The sequence below is a fragment of the Anabrus simplex genome, chromosome 1 (assembly GCF_040414725.1).
Source record: "Anabrus simplex isolate iqAnaSimp1 chromosome 1, ASM4041472v1, whole genome shotgun sequence".
NCBI lineage: Eukaryota > Metazoa > Arthropoda > Insecta > Orthoptera > Tettigoniidae > Anabrus > Anabrus simplex.
This window is the reverse complement of record NC_090265.1, coordinates 60,043,599-60,068,720: the sequence shown is the minus strand read 5'-3', so window position 1 is coordinate 60,068,720 and position 25,122 is coordinate 60,043,599.

Sequence of the window (25,122 nt, the reverse complement as noted above, 5' to 3'; positions counted from 1 at the left end):
CCAGACATTTGTCGCCTGAGGTTAGAGATTGCCGTCAAATTCACAATATTTTGCTACTCGTAGCGGGTAAATTTTTCCGTAGACTCCGATATTTTGCGCATTTCATCCTTATTAATTTTCAGCAGGCAGCGATGTTGGGATCTAGTTTTGTTTATTTGTTATCCTTTCTTTGTGTACCTTTTATTACCGTTTATTTGTGGGATCATACGTGAATTATTTGCATTTGATTTGATGTAAATAGATAGGTGTAGTTAGGCGAGTTTGATTTCTGTATTTCTTTTGTTGGAGCAGTGTTTCTCCATTAACAAGTTTAATTATGTAAATATGATTTCATGTGTTAGGATAAGAGATCATCGATTAGTTCATAGTAGTAGTGGTATGCTCATACCAGGCATTCAGTAATTACCAAACCTTTTAAAATCCACTACATTTTTAATTAGGAAATGAAGCGGTCTTTAATAAACCAGTTGTATAATAACAGCCGCAATGAACGAGGTAAATAAGATGGGGTCTGCCTCCATCTAGTGGTGGTACCACAAATTATGAGTTCGTAATGAAATACAGTCAGCGGCAAATTAAGTAAAATTTTAATGTACAAGGATCGCTTTCATTTGAAATGTAAACATGAGGCACTTGGCCTAATCATTATTTATATTTTAATGAGGTCCAGGCTATCACAGTCATGCAGGTGAAGTTTAAATAATTAAATGAGTGATTGTAACACTCAAGTTCATGTTTCAATAATTTCTTGTTTTGCAACTACGAGCAGGTGTTTGAATGTGACAGTTGTTATGTGGTAAATGATGTACGATGTTCATGGCTGTTTTCTTTGAATTATTCCTTATTTGTTACACATGGTTAGCGCAGTCCACGATTATTTTAAAGTTGGGTGTTCCCCACTGAGTCACATGTGTTATAGATTTGATAAACACCTCTGAGTCAGTGATGATTTGATGACGTAACTAATTAATTAATTAATTAATTATTCAACTACATTAATTTATTTTGAGAGACATTTTCTACGTAGTACAATTCTGTATTTCAAATGAGGTGGTATTTCTGACCAGAGTTTTGTATTTATTCACGTCATCGTCCTGAAGACAGTGTCAGCATAATCTGGAATATTATTAATTTTGATTGACCTTCAGTCAGTTTTATTAAGCAGATATTTGAGTTATTGTAAGGCAGATCTTCAATATTTTTTTTAAATTTCTATTTCATTACACTTTGTTTATTTTTCACCAGTTTATTTTTCAATTTTGACACTTTGCACTTTATTCAATAAATCAGTTTGTTATTTAAATTTTAATTCAGTCTTTGGGTACCGTCATTTATAGTTAGTTTACCCCGACTTTTCATTTCCTCACTCCCTGATCGACGTGTGGCCTATCTTCGGGGATATACGGACGGTCCGCGACTGAGGAAGAAGAGTCTACATGCAGCGGTGAGTATCATTTAAATGTCATTTATTACAGGAGCAGCCGGCGCACAGAAGAAGGAAGAAGTTCACCGCAGTTGTTGCCTTGAAAAGGGCACAGTATGAGGGCTGGAACGGGGTCAACTCAGCCTCGGGAGGTCAACTGAGTAGATGTGGGTTCGATTCCCACCTCAGCCATCCTGGAAGTGGTTTTCCGTGGTTTCCCACTTCTCCTCCAGGCGAATGCCGGGATGGTACCTAACATAAGGCCACGGCCGCTTCCTTCCCTCTTCCTTGCCTATCCCTTCCAATCTTCCCATCCCTCCACAAGGCCCCTGTTCGGCATAGCAGGTGAGGCCGCCTGGGCGAGGTACTGGTCATTCTCCCCACTTGTATCCCCAACCAAGAGTCTGAAGCTCCAGGACACTGCCCTTGAGGCGGTAGAGGTGGGATCCCTCGCTGTGTCCGAGGGAAAAGCCGACCCTGGAGGGTAAACAGATGATGATGATGATGAAGTACAAAATTAAGTAATGGTAATTAAAGTGCATAAATATCAAATAAATGAAATACTGTACGTAGATATTCATAACCTGTAGGTCTAAACAGAACAAAACTTTCAACACGGAAATGTAGGCTGATGTTTTATTTCTGCGTTTGAACTCTTTTTTTTTTGTCCACAGTCTTCAAATATGTTGGCTGTCCGCTTCATCGGAATAATACAGTTACTTAAATATAGACTATCAGTGAAGACAACTGAACCATATTCGAGAAAAGAAGCTATAAAGATGTTTGTGTATGCTGTTATGATGAATTTTCATAAAAGCTATTCCACGTAGGTGCGATAATAAGGAAGTGATAATACAAAAACGATGATACTGCGGCGGTGGGCAGCTCTTGACAGCGGATTGGTCTTTGGAATCATGAGCTACACACATTCAAAAAACATCAGTTCACAAACCGTGAATAACCACAAGGATCATGATTTTTTATAATTTAAACGATTTAACAAAAAATCTGAAAAAAATATTGAAAGGAAGGTAAACACTAAATGATTGTTATTTTGATAAATTTCCTTTACATCGCTCTGACATGACAGGTCTTATAACGACGTTCGGATGGTAGTGGGAAGGAAGCGGCCGTGGCCTTCATTAAGGTACAGCTCCATCATTTGTTTCGTGTGAAAATGGGAAACCACGGAAAAACTTCTTCAGGGATGCCGACAGTGCGGTTCGAACCTATCTCCCGAATCCAAGCTCACAGGTGCGCGACCCTAACCGCACGGCCAACTTGCTCGGTATTAAACGATTATCATTTAGGAGCGGTATAAGTGATAATTGAAAATAGTCACTGTATCTTTTAAAAAGCATTCTATAAGTTTTTGCTAATGGGTTAACGCCGCACAAACAGATCGACGCAAGAATGGGGAAGAGCTAGGGATAGGAAGGTAGCGACCGTCACTATTTTGTTCCAGTGTCGTGTGCTGGATTCCAAACAGTTTAATGTTGAAAACATCTCCTAGCAGACAAAGTAGGGTCCCCATACTATGAAAAACGTAAAATTAAACAATTTCCTCAATTGTGCCGAAAGTTGAAGGGATAAAGGTCTCGGAAAGGTTTTCAAATTGTGAGTCTTGGACAGCTCTATCAAACTAAAGAAACAAATTTTGAAAATCACTACCGGCTTAAATGCAATTGTGGAGAAACAGCCTAAAATCGCTGGTTCCCTTATTCATTTCCTTTTTGATTCAAATCCTAGCCAAATTAAATTATTTACATAATTCTTTCTGTAATGTGTTCCTTGGTTCAATACCCTCAGGAGGATTTTTAATGTCCACACCGAATATAGTTATAAGGAAACTCTGCACTGACTCACATTAGCGCTCGTAGTGGAAGCAAAAGGCAAACTGCTAATCTTATCGATCGGATAACGATGATTAAGGAAAGGACTGTAATTTTTATGGATAAGTAATAATTTCGTGTGGATATTTCTAGGCGGCATCTGCCATGTGTAGGTAACTGCGTGTAACGGTCCTCCTCCCATTACAAACTGCTAGGGTTACCAGGCCATTCTGTTTGCCCTAGTTCTTTCTACAACTATGGACGTCGATATGGCATTCGCACTGTGCCAGACGGGCTGCCTAGTCGAGGCGGAAAAGGCGTGCTCGTTCCATTCTGAACGAAGTGCGTTCGATTCTCCATTCGGAAGTCGACATACTTAGACATGAGATTTCCACTTCTGGACAGCCACATAACCCTCTTTTTCTATCGCATGGACAAAACTGCTTTATAAATACAGAGGAAGAGTTTATTGTTGTGCATTTCAGTGCAGGACTGGCAAAGATAGAACCTAATGTCAATCTGTACTTTTTCAAAAGTTATAGATCTCCTTCCCAGTTGTATCCCCCAATCCAATGCCACCCTCCAGGACACTGCCCTTGAGGCGATAGAGGTGGGATCCCTCGCTGAGTCCAAGGGAAAAACCAACGTTTTAGCGGGATATTTACAGTACAACGTAACACACAAATGATCTCGATAGCTTCAGAGGTCTCCTATCCAGCCAAGGTCAAATAATGTTTGTCCTTTTACCACTTCCTGTGGTTCTATTGCGAGTTATAAAACGGGGGATTTTTAAGAGCGCTGTATGAGCCCGTCCAGCCAGTCTGTGTAGTATAATAGTTATTATTATAATCACCACCATCATCATCATCATCATCATCATCATCATCATACGACTCGATTGATAGACAAACCTTCTTTAGTGCCTTAGAGGAGTTTGGAAATGACAAGAAAATGAGTAAAATAATAAAGCTAACACTGGCGGACACCACCTCGAAAGTGAAGTTCTTAGGAAAAATCTCTGCTCCGTTTGAAATAACGACAGGGGTCAGACAACACGGTGCTGGAGGAAAATTGAAAACCTAAAAGAGGCTCTGAAAGTGGAAGGGATAAGTGGAATACACATGGGGAGAAATTACAGAACCTAGAAAGGAGATGACCTTGCGATCTTAGCCAAAAAACTGAGAAGACGCCCAAAAAATGCTGGAGAGCCTGCATGGAAACGTCGAAAAAGTGGGTCTTAAAGACGAAAAAACTGAATATATGGAGGTAAAACATGGCGAGATTGAAAGGACAGACAAGTTCAAGTACCTGGGTGAATGGATCCAACTTAACGGACTGGATAAAGAGTCAAACAAGGCAAGAGCTAGAAAATTAGATCTGGCCTACAAGCTAACACAGAACAGGTATGAAAAACGGGCAATATCTTACAAGGACAAAATCCGACATTATAACTCAGTAATAAAACCGGAAGGATCGTACGCTTGAGAGTGGCTTAATTTAAATAAAACTGGGGAGCTGCAAGAACTCGAGAAGAAGAAAAAGAAGATTCTGAGAAAAATTCTAGGACCGCAGAAGACGGGACTTGGAAGAACAGGAGAAATGAGGAGTTGTACAAGTACACTGAAAAGACACGGACACAATGCGGAAAGGAAGGCTGAAATTCTATGGACACCTGGTAAGAATGGATGACAAATATATCATGGAGTTAAAGGCCACCTCTAAGTGGATAGAAGAGGTCAAGAGGTATCCAGAAGAAGTTGGAATTACACTACAGATGATCCACAATAGAAGAACGATCAGAAGAATCGACCGTCTACAATCATTTGAAGAGAAACCATTAAAACGGAGGCCCGAACAAATCATTTCCGAAGAGGAGAGAAAGATGAGAACCGAAAGAATGAAGAGGTTTTGGGACGAGAAGAGAAGAGAAGAGAAGAGAAGAGAAGAGAAGAGAAGAGAAGAGAAGAGAAGAGAAGAGAAGAGAAGAATGGCCAAGAAGCCTGAAGTTCTATGCAGGCCATAGTTCACCAAATGTCCGCCTCTTAGATGTAGTGTTTAGTGTGATTAGCTGCCACCCCTGGAGACCCGGGTTTGATTCTCGGCTCTGCCACGAAATTTGAAAAGTGGAACGAGGGCTGGAACGGAGTCCACTCAACCTCGGGAGGTAAACTGAGTAGAGGTGGGTTCGATTCCCACCTCAGCCATCCTGGAAGTGGTTTCCCACTTCTCCTCCAGGCAAATGCCGGGATGGTACCTAACTTAAGGCCACGGCCGCTTCCTTTCCTCTTCCTTGTCTATCCCTTCTAATCTTCCCATCTCCCCTCAAGGCCCCTATTCAGCATAGCAGGTGAGCCCGCCTAGGCGAGGTACTGGTCTTCTTGCATGAAGCGAAAATCAGGATTTATTTTCAATTTTGATCAGACTCGGAACATTTGTATGTTTCAAAAAGCACTTTTCGTATAATGTGACGATTCTAAACCGGTACTGTCCTGGAAAATCGGTAAGTATAATAACCCTTTGTTGGTCCCAGTGAAGTCCTGTACATATTCACCAAACTTGCCACACTACTGCACCCGCCCACCTCCTGAGTCCCAGACTAGCATTTATCTCAGGGGTGATCAGTTCGAAAATGATAAAAAAAATTTATATATAGAAAATCAAAAAAATATATATCGGCGCATCAAATGAACACAGGGATGAACGGGGCATGAAAATTTAAGGTTACGGGGAACGACTCATTCATGGATACAAATTTCTGACTCCACAATAGGACTGGGGAGTGACAACTTAAATTCCATGGGCATACTGGACTAACTACAATGAAAAGATATGGAAGCTGTTTCCTATTGAAATTGCAATGAGGAGCAATTTATTAACTTATTTTGCATACTACACATGATGACAAATTTACATTGGGACACTTTTAATCCTGAAAAATAAATGACATAATATTTGGATTTTACCTCATTACTCTGGTAGTGTAAAACACCTGGTGAATTCGTCCCAATTGGGTACTGGGGATCGAATGAACATCCGTATGATTGGACGTTTCACCGCTGGAGATCTTCTTTCGGCGACGAAGGCACGACAGTAACTTTTTACTGTCGTCTCCTCGTTCCGTTTGGACATGAGACACTTCCGGTATGTACATTCTGGTGAGCCGGACACCCACCGTAGAAAATGTTATCGCCTCGAAAAAAACGGGAATTTATAATACGGACAAACTCTAGCCTATTATTTCCAGATTCACAAACACACCAGGTAGAGTTCATTAACTCAAAAGCTACTTTAATATTTACACTTGTCAATACGACAAGACGTACGGAAAGGTTCATTACTATGCTCTGACCCTGCAAACATGAACCGTCCGTGGGTTATTTACGTATCTACCGCTATCTCCCCGTGAAAACCCAACATGTGGTTCAGAGCAGTTCGACACAGGATGACTGTCCCTAGCATATCCTCCTATTCTTATTAGATAATATCATTACCATTCTTTATCTGATCATTAGCATATACTTTGACTACCATCAATTAATTTTATCATTATCATTAATTTCAATTATAATCCGGTATTTGATTATTATCATTTGTCATCCGGGATGATTATATGCCAACCCTTGCCGACGTTTCAAACGAAGGTTAGTTCTTCCTCCTAAATTATCCGCACAATATAACGATCAGCTTCCTCATAAATATTTTTATTATTATTATTATTATTATTATTATTATTATTATTATTATTATTATTATTATTATTATTATTATTATTATTATTATTATTATTATTATTATTATTATTATTATTATTATTATTATTATTATTATTATTATTATTATTATTAATAGTGGAAATCGTGATTATCGTAACCCGTAATCAACCTCGCTATAATACTTCAACTTCTCGCTCTTATTAATTTCATCAAAAAAATAAAATTAAAAAAAGTACCTTCATTGGTTATTCTTCTTCTCCTTCTTCAAATATTTTATTTATTATTATTAGTTAAAAATCTCAAATCTTTCATTTCATCTCCCAACATCATTATTATGTCCAAAATATAAAAAAATTTATTCTTCAAAAAAAAAAGTCGCTTAGTTTTTATTATTATTATTATTATTTTTAAAAAAACTTAAATTCGCCTGTTACACGGTAGTTCCTCTTAATATGTTTAACGCATAACCCCTTTTACAATTCCGATTTATCTTGGCACTAAGCACTCGATTTAAGACAAGATTCACTTGGAGTATGATTATTGTTATTATTATTATTATTATTAAAAATGGAAAGATGATATTTTAATATCCACTCTTTAGAATTTAGTCACATATGTTAAATCCCGTTATGAACCACTAAGATCTGCTTTATATCGGTCGGGACAACACGGTATTCGGGACCGTACCTTCAACTTCGTACTGCCGTTAATTTTATATGGGGACACCTGTCCTCCCAAGACACATCTCACAACCTATGGCACATCGCGGCTGGGCAAATACCTCCAATGCCGGCGATTGCTAAACTATTCCTTCAAATTTGAAGTCCATTTCCTTTCATCGGAACTCTTCAAACATTTAATTCATAAAATAATCCTCGGTGCGTGGATTCTACCACTAATAACACCGGCATATGCATTTATATCATCTTAGGCCTTGAGATTCATCTATTTCATCATTACAAACAATACGGCTCAATTTATTTCACGCCGGATATTCGTCCCTCATGACTTCCAACTCTAAATATGGGCTCAAATCATTCTGGGCTTTTAACATATCGTGACCATTCTAATTCACGTGCCTTTATTGCTTTTAAACAAAATTTTAATGGTTAAATTAAAGTCCAAAAACGTAAAATCAAAAATTTACGTAAAATCAAACTGACTACGCGAATGAAAGTCTTTAACGCTACATGTCATCTCCACTTTGATTATTATATTTGCACTGGCTAACTCGCGAAGCACCGTCATTATTATTATTATTATACTTTAACTTGCACACGCCCAAATATTATTATTATTATTATTTTACTTTCCTTTGTCGACTCACAAACATGATTATTATTAGTATTTTAATGACCTTCCGTACGCAACACAAATCTTCCATACTCTGGCTCTTTCATAATCTGGCTGTCTAATAGAAATTATTCCTAATTAAAATACAAATGATCACCGCAGTGAATGAAATTCAAATAAATGGGTCAGCACAAAAAAAGACTTTAACACTTGAACTGAACTTAAGTCAAAGTATTATAAACAGCATGCATTAATTGAAAGAAATATATCCCATATTTACATTATATACAACAAACAAATACTCAAATTAATTAACCTAACCCATTATTACGTTAATATAAATTAGTTCGTCCGTCTAACAAAAAAATAAAATCATGGACTCGGGAAGCGGACCATGTTAAGTAACCATAATTAATTTACACTGAACCCCGTTTAGTCGCGATAACATTCCCCAATATCAAAATTGTGTACTCATTCCTAGGTAGAATTCCATTGTCTCGTAGCGGATGAGATATAGGCCTTACGGCCCCAAGGTGATTTACCCGTCCATCACGTCGCACAATACAAATTTAACATAATAAAACACTTCTGGGTGACTACCCATGATTAATACCTTATTACACTATTTTACACAAAAATATTAATAACAAAAAAAACACTTATAGGTGCTCCTAGACCCCTGACACTCGCACAATATACTCTTCATATACGCCCGAAACACACGTCGTGACACATTACGACGAAATGTCGTTCATTTGAACCGGCGCGTATCGCGTCTTCAACCGGCACTTCCTGGTTTATTTTCAAGCCGTCTTGATCATCGCCTAGCTCCTATAATTCCCTGCTCGGATAGTTATTCACCGTCTATCTTGAGGTGTTTACTTCAGGCTCCGCACACTGCCTTCCAAAGGTACTATCGGCGTTCCGTTAGTTATTTATTATTTAAACACATGACATTCATTAAATTCAACATACAATTGTACTGATTATACACACTCGGTACTATGGATAATTTCACTGTTCGTATTCATTCTCCTAATAATTCACGTACTTTCAGCTCTAACTGACTCCGAATCCGTCCCGAGGTACTGACTTACAGAGTCAACGTGTCAGAGTCTCAACTACTTCATTACGACTGACACGACTGGTGACCGATAACGACTGGTGGCTGGCAAGAACTGAGTGATGTGAGGTCCGCTTCTGGACTTTTATGGACGATCTGGTTTCCCGCCGGGGTCATCCGCGGTCATTTCCTGGAGAGGGGGGTTGGTTTCCTAAATCGGCATATGCAGGTGGATTTGGATCTCCTGCTTTATCCTACTTAATACACTGGCGATACACATTCATGTGTCGTATTCTGAACTCCTATCGTTCGGTGATCATGGAAATATCACTTAATTTCTGTCCTCCACCTTTCGCGCGCTAACTCGGCGTCCCTGATGGCGTGCTCATCTCGACCAATGGCGAGATAGCGTGGGTCATTTCCACGAATTCATTACTTTAATTTATTACGATTACCATTATTCAACATGGGAACGATATCACAAAAATCCCCTCTATTCAATTGTGTGGTTGGAATAATTTAATTATTGTTATCGGAGAAGCTAACTGGAGTTCACTCTGAGTTTTTCTTATGTTGGTTTATCTGTGGGCCTGTGATATATTTTCTCATTGGTCAACACCGTTTCGGTTAGTTTGAAATCTCTCCCTTGAAACGTAACCACACCAAACGCCTCGGGCGTGGAAAAACTGCCACGTCACATTCTCGGTATTGGTGATGCATCTGCTCGGCCTTGGTCCGAAATATATACTCTTCTACTTCCTGGTAGTCATTATTCTGTTGTTGTGAGCTCTAGATTTAATCCTCTTATCTTCTGACCAGGAAACCTTTTCCCCCTAATGACAAGCTTATTGTGGCGCCGGACAGTCGCGATCACGGCTGGCTTATGTCGAAATTTTTCCCGTCCACACAAAACTGCCACTGTATTCATTTAATATTCCTATATATCTGTATTTCTCATATCAAAATCAAATCATGAAACTAGGGCCTATCTCATCAGGGTACATTTTCCCGTTGCTCGGTAAAAAAAATCTTGTGATAATCATGAGATTTTTTTATATATCCGCATCATACTTTCATCATGATTTGATTACTGCTTTCGTTCCTTTTTGATGGTGACTGATCTCGTCCCGCAGATTCTGGTTATTGAGTCTCAGTTCTTCATTCTCTCGTTGAATCATGTGGATCCTGTTAACGAATTCTTGGACATCACTGTCGATCTCTCCGCATTCTGGGCATGGTCTTGCTTCTATTTGCCTATGGATCAGTTGGACTTCTTCTTCTCTTCCATCTTCTTCTTCATCATCCTCTCCTTCGTCCTCATCTTCTTCTTGGTCGTCCTCTGCTTTATTGAAACTCTGTCGTTTTCCTCCTAGCACCGAGTTGTCGTTCGTCCTCGAATCTAGGGGCGTTTGGATTTAGCTGGCTATTATATTGGTATTGTGGCATCGGCGCGTTCCTTTCCCCGTTGTGACCACCATTTGCCTCCTTCTTCCATTTGTCTTCTAAATATTGCTTGGTCTCCTGATGTAGCTCCTCCATAGTTTGTATCGTCGCCTCTATGTATGGTTTCCCATCGTCTCGGTCCCAAACACTACATGGCTGGTCATCCTTTCGGTCATGATTTTGGATTGCCTCCTTCCATTTCCTCTTCTTCAGCTCATCGAGGTACTGCTGGGTTTCTGGGTGTCGATCATCCCCATTTCTACGGTATTCCTCCGTGTAATGCCTTCGGTTATTCTGATTTCTTCGGTGGTATGGCTGAGTTTCGCTCCTTCCATTCCGATATCCACGGTATCCCGTTTCGTCATGGAATTTAACATGCTTCGTTTGCCAGTTGCCTTCCGCAAATCCTCCTCCGTGATTCCATTGTCGGGGTCTCCATCCTGGATCATACATCCTCTTGGGTTCTGGATCGGTACTCGTTCCTTGACTTCTAGTACTGATGGTTCTAGTTTCCGTCTGCCTCTCGACGTTATTTATCTGTTGCTCTCTAGGCCTGGGTTGCCTCTGGTTAGAGTGATACGTGGTCTGATCTAATTGACGTAACAGAGTTTCCGCTTGAACTGCAGTCTGAATATTCGACGCAATCATCATCCGCTGGACCTCAAATTGTAACTGCTTCCAGATAGCGCTAATGAGTTCTGTCTCACTGACCGGATTATCTAATTCCCGCATCTTATGAAATTGGGATACGAAATACTCTGAATATTTAGTTGGGGACGATGTTGAATAACGTCTAGAATACAACTCCAACCTAAGATCTTGCTGTTCTTGGATACTCCAGAATTTTTGCAAAAACGCCTGTCGGAATCCCATGAAATCCTCGAATGTGTATAAGAAGGCCCTGAACCACATTGCAGGTGCTCCGTCCAAAAACTTCTCTACAGTTCGTAATTGCCGCTCCGCCGGAATTTTATTTTCACTAATATAGTTAGTGATCTCGCGGATGAAGCCTTTAGGGGTTATATGTCCTCGAGCGTCGTATCTAGGTGGTTTGTCGTCTGACATTTTGATGACGTGGACCACAGATGTCGGAAGGGCATTTGATGATGATGACGATCCGTCTCCTACTTCAAACTTAAGTCCGGTCGTATCGGCTTGTGACATGCCTTCCTTTTTATGAAAGCCCTGATTGTCTGGGTTCTCGAACTCTCGGTACTGGAGATGGAAGTCCTGAAGTGACCCTGGCTGTTCTAACCTGGCCTTGACCTGTTCCAGATCCTTTCTAATTTCTTCCAGCCTTTCGGTATTACTGTCGGGCATTTGCTTGGACACTGAATTCTGCCCCGTGTGGACCTTAAATTGTTCCACTATTCTGACCTCTGTGTCAGCGATCGTCTGGCTTTGTTCCGCTAACCCATCAGTCTTTCTGAACAATGCTATATTTGCCTCCTCACACTGTGTGAGTCTACGGCTACGATCTTCCGAATTCGTTTTTATATCCTGAATTTCATTTCTGAGACCGGCTACTAGTACTAGGGTACGAACAGTTTCACCTCGTAACTCATCGATTCCCTTTTCGTGCCTGTCCAAAGTATTTGCAGTATGTGCACCTTTACTTTCCACGTGGCTTCGGATGATATCGTTTTCCTTGCGACATTCACCCCTCACCTCTTCGATGTGCGCCTTTAAATCTTCGCGGTCGACCAACCTCTGAGCTGAAATCTCCTGAATACTGGCCTTTAATTTCTCCTTAATTTCATTACGTTCTAGTAACGCCTCATCCCTGAATCGGTCAACCTTTTCATTGACACTAATAATACAAGAGTCGATATGCCCTTTCAATTCGTCCTTAGCGAAATGACACGCCTCCTGGACTTGGGTCATTCGGTCCCGTAATTCCTGTCCTAGTGATATACTGGCGGCATGAACCTCAGCTATTTGTTCTGTGAGTTTTATTTTATTAAATTCACACGCGGCCTGTACCATCTCGACTTTATTTTCTAATGAAACATTAGCGGCATGTATTTGTTCCGTCAGTTCCTGTCTAGTAGAAACACTAGCGGCCTGAACTATAGATGTCAGTTCCTGTTTAGTAGAAACACTAGCGGCCTGAACTATAGATGTCAGTTCCTGTTTAGTAGAAACATTAGCGGCCTGAATTTGTTCCGTAGTTATAGCCAAAACTCGCATTAAATCTTCCAAAGTGAGAGCTTTCACCTCTCCCTGTCCTTCTAACTGTTCACCTTGGGGACGCTCCCCACCTTCGTCTGACATTATATCAAATGAGAAAAGAGGGCCGATCAGCCTCTCATCCTATCGCACACGATTACGACAATTTTGGGTCTAGGCCCTATCATACGGTTATATCCTCGTTAATATTTTCTAGAATTTTTAAATTTCCAAATTCAAAACCAAAACAATATTTTTCGCTTTCACATAGCGAATAATTTATATAACGTAATTCAAATTTGCATATTAATTGCCATCACGTGCTTATTATGAGTGAAATTCATATCATTAGTCACTCCAGACTATGACAACAACAACAACAACAATCGATAATACCATGACGAAAACCTTGAAGTCACCTGTCTTGAAATAATTTAAATTTAACTTACACAGTTCCATTATCTTTTTATTAATACTTAAATCTGGTTCTCAGTCACATTTTTACCAAATACAGTATTCCTAATAAATTTTGCCTATATAAAATTCCTGCCCATGGATAGTTACATTTATGTGGAGTCTCACTAAATCACAATAAATTTTAATTTCATAGAATAGGGAATTATTAATTTAATGAGCCTTTATAGCAATAAACTACTCTTGTATAATTATCAAGTCTAGCCCCGTTCGAAACTAACCTTACTTTAACATGTGCACCATCCCGCGTCCAGGTTGACTACACGAGTTTCCAGACTAGCTCTTGATAATACTTTCATCTGCCGAATATTCTTGGGTTGTGAGTTCCGCGTGAGAAAGAAACACCGACGGCCTACGGTAAATACCAACCTACGTAGATGAACGTCTTCAACACGCTATTAGTCGGTTACCGTATATTTTTGATACCAAAATTTATCGCAAAAATCAGATTATCGTGGCTTGTCAAGAACATCGTACATGACATCATCATGATCGCAACGAAAATCAGTCATTCCAAGCTTATACCTAGTACCTATTCTAAGTAGACATTGAAAGAATTCAATATTACTCTACTCAACTTTTATTCATAAATTGATTTATGGATGAATTGGAATAAACGTTGATTACCTTGAAAATCATTTATACAGTATAGCAGGTTTCCTATTCAATCAGTTTCTCCATAAATATATTGATGTTGTCTTGAAGAAATAGGTTTGGGAAAACCTCTGATAAATAAATAAAATAATGAACTTAGGCCTTATTCATCTGACTCATAATCTTAGCCTATCGAAAAATTGTATTATAACTAAGTAGTTTCCAAGGAATTCAAATGAAAGGAAAAATAATTAAATTACATAATAAGTAAAATTACTCAACATAATTGAAAAAGTTGGATAATTGCAATAATTATAATTATTATAATGTTTGTAATGAATGAATTATTTGGATGCATCCGAAAGTTCTAAGTAAAATAAACTATATTCCTACTATATACAATTCAAATTAAAATTCAATTGGAAAATGAGGAAAACGCAAAGAAAATGGCCAATAATTAATCACTCAATTAATTAATTAATTAATTAAGATCTGGAATCTCTGAATATTAAGCTAAGTTGCTTCTCGAAATCATCAAGATTCAGTTGCCTGAATTAAATTCACATACAATTACAGAAATGTATATCACTCGGTTGAAAACAGTTCATCTCAATGTCCACGCACAGTAGAAAAATCGTGTGAAAGGATTACTGTCTGATCCTTAGGTATTTACTCTATTCGAAGTTTCAATTTGTTCAATGTTTCATATTTTGTACCAATTAGCCTCCATATAAGCAAAACTAAGTCCATTTTAAGTCGTAAGCACTTTCAAATTATTTCCATCGTAAGGGTTACATTGCTAAATTATTCAATTATTCCTTTAATTCATGGTTAAATTTCAGTTAAAGTGCGTATATGACTTACCATAACATTTCCAAGTATATTACGATTAATATTCCAACGAAATACCATGTGTGGAAAAACTGACACATAGGAAGACTCTATCCTCATCTAAAATCCACATATGAAAGTCTAAGTTACCAGTGATGTCTAATATTGCTCCAAAAGAGTAATAAATAAATCGTGAACTGACTTGCCGTAAGTGAGAATATATGAAAACAGTCGTAGTTATGTCAGTGAAGGTCTAAATGTTTACGTAAGTGATCTCTCGGCTCTTCGAAGATCCTACTTATTCAATTAATTCTTTAATGATGGCATTAAGATCGTATCCTAAACTGTATCATATATATATTAGGGAAATAAATAACAATCAGAAACAGTACGTTTCACTACCGACACCTTAGCATGTGCAACCCACACATACTACCATTTCTCGAAGAAATACTATGACCGACACCTTAAATAACAGTAACTATCACCATCAAAATACACTAGCAACTCATATGCTAACTATATTCATTATTTAACACTTCCATTATCGCGTAGCATTTATAATTGAAGCACTCATTCCATCAAAACACAACATATGTACTATCACCTGCACATATATATATTCATTACCATTACTGTCATAGTATCAAATAAATAGTACACTGTAACCTTAAAATTGTGTCATCAAATTTCCTTGTAATACTCCCTAAATACGATCTTTACGCTTGCTCTTAGTCAAAACCATCATGCATATAAATATTAGGTTCCTCATAATACTCTAATATTTCACTGACAACAAATTATGAACAATATCAATCACTTCTCCACTATCATATTGACAAACTTACGAACGGCATTTCACTGGTACTTTAACGCCTATGTTTGGAATTTACGGTAACTTTGGATGAATACCTATTTCCTTGTGAACACACACACGTATATTAATTACGCACACAAAGTGTTACTACATATATTATACATTAACCCAAAGAATAAGGTTTTCTACTTACGATACGACTTAAATGGGGACTTATCTTTGCTTATTGGATCTGGCTTCCATCTCGCTGTTGATCGTCATGGGATGGTAGGTCTTGCTCTCTGGTTCGGCTTAAGTAATAAGGAATCATCTCGTCATCACAGCTGACTATTATCCTCCTGGATCATCCATCTCGTCAAGCGTTTCCATAGCCAGAGTAGTCCTCGCCTCAGCTTCTTAGAACATCATGACGGCCTTCATTGCATCAAGGACAGAATAATACAAGGCATTAGTGGATTTATACATGGTAATCTGCTTAGTAATGCTAATGTGGTCAGTATATTTGTTTTCTGTTCCGCTTAATTTGCCTATAAGACTCTAAATATCGTCTTGTTTCAAACTGCCTTGCTCGCCGAAACGTTATGAATTTTATGTGCTTTAAGGATTGCACTCTGTTCCGTCTACTTCAGTTCTCTTGATGTTATGCAGTATCGGGCAAATAAAATGTTCCGAGCCCAACCGTGACGTAGTGAAGCTCCAACTTGACGTTTCTTATCAGCTGGTCTCTTATCTCACGTATATGTCAATTACAGCTGGTGTTCGGCGGGTTATCGTGGACTTGATCTTATCTCTAACAGTAGACTAAACTCTCCAATTATTACTGGGTTTCTTTACGCGATTCCGTCTTTCTTGGTGTAGTGCTCAATTAAGAATCCTTTCTTCTAATGGAAGATTTTTTTTCAATAATGGATTTAAATAATCCGCTCTCGTCATTCTTTCGCACTGCCTTCTAAAAAAAAATTCCTTCTGTGATTGCCGGTTGAATTTATCATCTCTTCAGTTCATACAGCTGTTAATTGTTTTTATTCTGACCCGCTAATAGCCGAAGCGCCATTTTTGTTCCAAATATAGTAACTATAGAACGGTGAAATGGCACACATGAATTACTACTTGACATATCAAAAACCACTATTCAACCGTGATGCGGTCAAAATTTAATGAAATATCCCGATTGGGTTTACATTTAAGTTAAACAACTTGGCCTATTTATAATGAAATCGGGCACTGAGCTGCTCGCTAATGATATCGTCGCTAATACAACAAAAAAGTTCAGTTTTTTTTTTTGTAAAAAAATATAAAGTCACCCGTTGCTCAAACATGATGCAATAGGCCCTTTTACGTTGGGCGCCATTATGCACCCGCCCACCTCCTGAGTCCCAGACTAGCATTTATCTCAGGGGTGATCAGTTCGAAAATGATAAAAAAAATGTATATAAAGAAAATCAAAAAAATATATATCGGCGCATCAAATGAACACAGGGATGAACGGGGCATGAAAATTTAAGGTTACGGGGAACGACTCATTCATGGATACAAATTTCTGACTCCACAATAGGACTGGGGAGTGACAACTTAAATTCCATGGGCATACTGGACTAACTACAATGAAAAGATATGGAAGCTGTTTCCTATTGAAATTGCAATGAGGAGCAATTTATTAACTTATTTTGCATACTACACATGATGACAAATTTACATTGGGACACTTTTAATCCTGAAAAATAAATGACATAATATTTGGATTTTACCTCATTACTCTGGTAGTGTAAAACACCTGGTGAATTCGTCCCAATTGGGTACTGGGGATCGAATGAACATCCGTATGATTGGACGTTTCACCGCTGGAGATCTTCTTTCGGCGACGAAGGCACGACAGTAACTTTTTACTGTCGTCTCCTCGTTCCGTTTGGACATGAGACACTTCCGGTATGTACATTCTGGTGAGCCGGACACCCACCGTAGAAAATGTTATCGCCTCGAAAAAACGGGAATTTATAATACGGACAAACTCTAGCCTATTATTTCCAGATTCACAAACACACCAGGTAGAGTTCATTAACTCAAAAGCTACTTTAATATTTACACTTGTCAATACGACAAGACGTACGGAAAGGTTCATTACTATGCTCTGACCCTGCAAACATGTGCCGTCCGTGGGTTATTTACGTATCTACCGCTATCTCCCCGTGAAAACCCAACATGTGGTTCAGAGCAGTTCGACACAGGATGACTGTCCCTAGCATATCCTCCTATTCTTATTAGATAATATCATTACCATTCTTTATCTGATCATTAGCATATACTTTGACTACCATCAATTAATTTTATCATTATCATTAATTTCAATTATAATCCGGTATTTGATTATTATCATTTGTCATCCGGGATGATTATATGCCAACCCTTGCCGACGTTTCAAACGAAGGTTAGTTCTTCCTCCTAAATTATCCGCACAATATAATGATCAGCTTCCTCATAAATATTATTATTATTATTATTATTATTATTATTATTATTATTATTATTAATAGTGGAAATCGTGATTATCGTAACCCGTAATCAACCTCGCTATAATACTTCAACTTCTCGCTCTTATTAATTTCATCAAAAAAATAAAATAAAAAAGTACCTTCATTGGTTATTCTTCTTCTCCTTCTTCAAATATTTTATTTATTATTATTAGTTAAAAATCTCAAATCTTTCATTTCATCTCCCAACATCATTATTATGTCCAAAATATAAAAAAATTTATTCTTCAAAAAAAAAGTCGCTTAGTTTTTATTATTATTATTATTATTTTTAAAAAAACTTAAATTCGCCTGTTACACGGTAGTTCACTCTTAATATGTTTAACGCATAACCCCTTTTACAATTCCGATTTATCTTGGCACTAAGCACTCGATTTAAGACAAGATTCACTTGGAGTATGATTATTGTTATTATTATTATTATTAAAAATGGAAAGATGATATTTTAATATCCACTCTTTAGAATTTAGTCACATATGTTAAATCCCGTTATGAACCACTAAGATCTGCTTTATATCGGTCGGGACAACACGGTATTCGGGACCGTACCTTCAACTTCGTACTGCCGTTAATTTTATATGGGGACACCTGTCCTCCCAAGACACATCTCACAACCTATGGCACATCACGGCTGGGCAAATACCTCCAATGCCGGCGATTGCTAAACTATTCCTTCAAATTTGAAGTCCATTTCCTTTCATCGGAACTCTTCAAACATTTAATTCATAAAATAATCCTCGGTGCGTGGATTCTACCACTAATAACACCGGCATATGCATTTATATCATCTTAGGCCTTGAGATTCATCTATTTCATCATTACAAACAATACGGCTCAATTTATTTCACGCCGGATATTCGTCCCTCATGACTTCCAACTCTAAATATGGGCTCAAATCATTCTGGGCTTTTAACATATCGTGACCATTCTAATTCACGTGCCTTTATTGCTTTTAAACAAAATTTTAATGGTTAAATTAAAGTCCAAAAACGTAAAATCAAAAATTTACGTAAAATCAAACTGACTACGCGAATGAAAGTCTTTAACGCTACATGTCATCTCCACTTTGATTATTATATTTGCACTGGCTAACTCGCGAAGCACCGTCATTATTATTATTATTATACTTTAACTTGCACACGCCCAAATATTATTATTATTATTATTTTACTTTCCTTTGTCGACTCACAAACATGATTATTATTAGTATTTTAATGACCTTCCGTACGCAACACAAATCTTCCATACTCTGGCTCTTTCATAATCTGGCTGTCTAATAGAAATTATTCCTAATTAAAATACAAATGATCACCGCAGTGAATGAAATTCAAATAAATGGGTCAGCACAAAAAAAGACTTTAACACTTGAACTGAACTTAAGTCAAAGTATTATAAACAGCATGCATTAATTGAAAGAAATATATCCCATATTTACATTATATACAACAAACAAATACTCAAATTAATTAACCTAACCCATTATTACGTTAATATAAATTAGTTCGTCCGTCTAACAAAAAAATAAAATCATGGACTCGGGAAGCGGACCATGTTAAGTAACCATAATTAATTTACACTGAACCCCGTTTAGTCGCGATAACATTCCCCAATATCAAAATTGTGTACTCATTCCTAGGTAGAATTCCATTGTCTCGTAGCGGATGAGATATAGGCCTTACGGCCCCATGGTGATTTACCCGTCCATCACGTCGCACAATACAAATTTAACATAATAAAACACTTCTGGGTGACTACCCATGATTAATACCTTATTACACTATTTTACACAAAAATATTAATAACAAAAAAAAACACTTATAGGTGCTCCTAGACCCCTGACACTCGCACAATATACTCTTCATATACGCCCGAAACACACGTCGTGACACATTACGACGAAATGTCGTTCATTTGAACCGGCGCGTATCGCGTCTTCAACCGGCACTTCCTGGTTTATTTTCAAGCCGTCTTGATCATCGCCTAGCTCCTATAATTCCCTGCTCGGATAGTTATTCACCGTCTATCTTGAGGTGTTTACTTCAGGCTCCGCACACTGCCTTCCAAAGGTACTATCGGCGTTCCGTTAGTTATTTATTATTTAAACACATGACATTCATTAAATTCAACATACAATTGTACTGATTATACACACTCGGTACTATGGATAATTTCACTGTTCGTATTCATTCTCCTAATAATTCACGTACTTTCAGCTCTAACTGACTCCGAATCCGTCCCGAGGTACTGACTTACAGAGTCAACGTGTCAGAGTCTCAACTACTTCATTACGACTGACACGACTGGTGACCGATAACGACTGGTGGCTGGTAAGAACTGAGTGATGTGAGGTCCGCTTCTGGACTTTTATGGACGATCTGGTTTCCCGCCGGGGTCATCCGCGGTCATTTCCTGGAGAGGGGGGTTGGTTTCCTAAATCGGCATATGCAGGTGGATTTGGATCTCCTGCTTTATCCTACTTAATACACTGGCGATACACATTCATGTGTCGTATTCTGAACTCCTATCGTTCGGTGATCATGGAAATATCACTTAATTTCTGTCCTCCACCTTTCGCGCGCTAACTCGGCGTCCCTGATGGCGTGCTCATCTCGACCAATGGCGAGATAGCGTGGGTCATTTCCACGAATTCATTACTTTAATTTATTACGATTACCATTATTCAACATGGGAACGATATCACAAAAATCCCCTCTATTCAATTGTGTGGTTGGAATAATTTAATTATTGTTATCGGAGAAGCTAACTGGAGTTCACTCTGAGTTTTTCTTATGTTGGTTTATCTGCGGGCCTGTGATATATTTTCTCATTGGTCAACACCGTTTCGGTTAGTTTGAAATCTCTCCCTTGAAACGTAACCACACCAAACGCCTCGGGCGTGGAAAAACTGCCACGTCACATTCTCGGTATTGGTGATGCATCTGCTCGGCCTTGGTCCGAAATATATACTCTTCTACTTCCTGGTAGTCATTATTCTGTTGTTGTGAGCTCTAGATTTAATCCTCTTATCTTCTGACCAGGAAACCTTTTCCCCCTAATGACAAGCTTATTGTGGCGCCGGACAGTCGCGATCACGGCTGGCTTATGTCGAAATTTTTCCCGTCCACACAAAACTGCCACTGTATTCATTTAATATTCCTATATATCTGTATTTCTCATATCAAAATCAAATCATGAAACTAGGGCCTATCTCATCAGGGTACACTACCAACCACCACAGAATCACGCAACATTGAATACATGTCTCTACATAGGGTTGGCGTCAGGCAGGGAATCCAGCCTGTAAAACACAGTTCGCACCTGCGACCCCACTTAACGTGTGAGAAAATCTATGGAAGAAGAAGAAATCAGTATGAATGAAATTCATCACAATTTCTTGTGAACAGGTTTCGAATTTTGTTGTTAATTATTGGGATTTTCTTGACTATAGTTACCATATTGTCACATTTTTAGATCCATGGAAACATATTCTAGGAACCCCATCATGACAGTGACTATCAAACGTTCTGTTACATCAAAAATATCTTATATTAATATTTCACGTTCCTTGAACTTTTTAAGAAATTTTAAGATTTTAGACTTTTGTAAAGCATGTCAGGAGAAATATAAGACGAAGAATATTGACATCACACCCCAGTTACGAAAAAGGACATTACTAGAAGGTATGATAGTGTACACATTCATTCATTTAAGAAATATTAATCTCAATATATGTGAATAGTAGGCCTATAATATTAAATTATACAATGTTGTTGTTGTTGCTGCATCTGAGTGCGCTGACTACATGATTATCACTATGTGCTATTTTGTGTTTGAATCGCCGGGGTGAGTAGCTCGGAACGTGGAGCGCTGGCCTTCTGAGCCCATCTTGGCAGGTTTGATCCTGGCTCAGTCCGGTGGTATTTGAAGGTGCTCAAATACGTCAGCCTCCTGTCGGTAGAGTAAATTCCGGCACCTCGGCGTCTCCGAAATCCATAAAATTAGTTAGTGGGACATAAAAACCAATATTATTATTATTATTATTATTATTATTATTATTATTATTATTATTATTATTATTATTATTAGTTGTAGTAGTACCACCGGGCGAGTTGGCCATGCGATTAGAGTCGCGCAGCTGTGAGCTCGCATCCGGGAGATAGTGGGTTTGAATCCCACTGTCGGCAGCCCTGAAGATGGTTTTCCGCGGTTTCCCATTTTCACACCAGGCAAATGCTGGGGCTGCACCTTAATTAAGGCCACGGCCGCTTCCTTCCAACGCCTAGGCCTTCCTTATCCCATCGTCGCCATAAGACCTATCTGTGTCTTGCGACGTAAAGCACATAGCAAAAAAGTGCTAGTAGTAGTAGTAGTAGTAGTAGTAGTCGTAGTAGTAGTAGTACCGGTAGTAGTACTAGTACCGGTAGCAGTAGTAGTACCGGTAGTAGTAATACCGGTGGTAGTAGTAGTAGTAGTAGTAGTAGTAGTAGTAGTAGTAGTAGTAGTAGTAGGGGCTACCTGGCCGAGGCGGTAAAGGGGTGCTCGTTCGCCCGGAAGGAGATGGGTTCGAATCCCTGTCAGGAAGTCGTAAAATTTAAAAAACGAGATTTCCACTTCCGGAGGTTGCACATGGCCCTGAGGTTCACTCAGCCTACACCAAAAATGAGTACCAGGTTAATTCCTGGAGGCAAAGGCGGCCGGGCGTAGAGCTAACCACTCTACCCCATCAAGTGCCGAGGTTACGGATAGTGGAAGCCTTCACATTCCACCCACCTAAGGGCCTTCATGGCCTGTAAGGAGATGACTTTGCTTTTTAGTAGTAGTAGTAGTAGTAGTAGTAATAATAGCAATGTGTTTGATTATTGTTACGTTTGTCAACGGATGGGTGTCCAACCCTTGTCCCGTTTTTCTACGGGGTCGGATATGAATTGAGACGAATCTTCATTGCGAGTTTTGCGACCGCATGCCCTTCTCCACGTCAACCTCAAAAGAGGAGTTAAGGAGAAGAAATGAATGACGTGTTAAATGATAGTAGGAAGGGGGAGGGTGAAACCCGGTGCCAGCGCATAGCCTACTCCTGTCGAATAGCACCAGTTGGTCTACAAAAGGTTTAACGTCTCCATCCGACGGACTAATCCCCATCAGCAGCGTGATATGCCCTCACTCCAAATGAATGCTGGTGGTGGTAGTGGTGATTACTGTTTTGAAGTACTACCGAGCAACCATCCTCTTCTTCTTCCACCGCTTTCACCACACCTGTGAAGTCGCAGGTGCGATCTGTGTCGCACGTGTGGATTTGGCCCTGTTTTATGGCCGGATGCCCTTCCTGACGCCAATCCTATGTGAAGGGATGTAATTACTATTGCGTGCTTCTGTGGTGGTTTGAAGTATGGTGTGTTGTCTGAATTTGAGGAGGAGAGTGTTGGGACAAACACACACACCCCAAACCCAGAAGAATTAATCAGACGCGACTCGGCCGGGAACTGAACTCAGCCTCAACGCTGACCATTCATCCAAGGAGTCGGACAAGAGGAAACCATCCTCTATCAACACTAATTGGAAGGAAAATGGAGGTCCGTCATTTCGAAAAATGGATGTATTAGCAAAAATTAGGAAGTGCCACGAAGGACATGAAAATGAAAGACTTTCTACGCCTAGTAAACCTAATGCCGTCGGGGTCGGAAAAGTGGAAGAGTTGACCGAAGGAGGTCAGATAGGATATATGAAAGCATGGCACCAGTAAGAGGATGCAATGCAAGAACTCGGCTAACGGCCCGGTGGTCACCAACCCACGCTCCCGAGTTGAGCCCTTTATAGTCGCTTTTTTACGACAGGCAAGGGATACCGTGGATATTATTCTACTGTCTCTACCTCAGGAGACATATGAATACTGCGGAAAGGTTTGGAATTGCATCCAGGCTTTTGTCAACGGATATCAATTTAAATGAACTTGGCATGTTCTTCCTACCTGCAGTTCTCTAGGGCAATTCTCAAATAGCTAATCCTGACTACTCGATCAAGTCATCCACCCAGGTTGTTAGGGATCGTCCTCCGGAGACCGTAAGTCGGGTCCCCAGGTAAGAATATCCCATAAGTTGCGTCCTGTGTTTACTTTATGAAGCTGCGTCGCATGGTTCTCTAGAATTAAGGCGTGCCATGTGACCTCATATTATTTATAACAACAGGCTGATTACTTGAGATTAATATTTCATGTGTATATTGAACATACACAGCGTCAAGGAAAGCGTACTGAATTATAAGCAAACACTTTCCTTCTCAAACTTAGGAATAACATTAACACCGACAACTGTTGCTAAGTTCGTGGTATGGTAAAAATGTGTTTGCAATTGAGTATTATGTTAAAATGACTGTCCAACCCACGAGCATCGTCTTTTAAAAGGATTAGGCAACATTTGGCGGATGTTGGAAGGTCGTCAGGATACTGTTAGTAAAGTTGTTTATCTTGGCTTTTTGCTGAGCAAGTGGAAGCTGCGAGAAAGAGATCAGAAGAATTACTCGTGGAAATGTAGGTTGTCAGAGAATAGGGTGAATTAAGGTGTGTTAACCCCCAAGAAATAAAAATCCTTATTGATTCAACACCGCATTCATTGGTGCCAATTCACCATATTTAACTGAGAAGAAGAAGAAAACCTTTGTCTGAGATAATCTATGGAAATGTGTAAGTCAGGTCTCATTCGAACCGACGTATTTAACACTAATTATTGATGCATATAAACGCAATACTTTAATAGTGGATCGGTAATGACGCATGTCATATAGTGGTATGCAGACTAAAGATGACTGCCAAGATCTGGCAACGTGAGAAAAAAGTGGGAGGTCTTGCGAGATGAACCATGACGCGTGAATTCCTAAAAGGACGCTTTTGAGATTGTGAATGACCCGCTGATCGTATTGATTTAAAATTAGATCAGTATAAAACAGGGG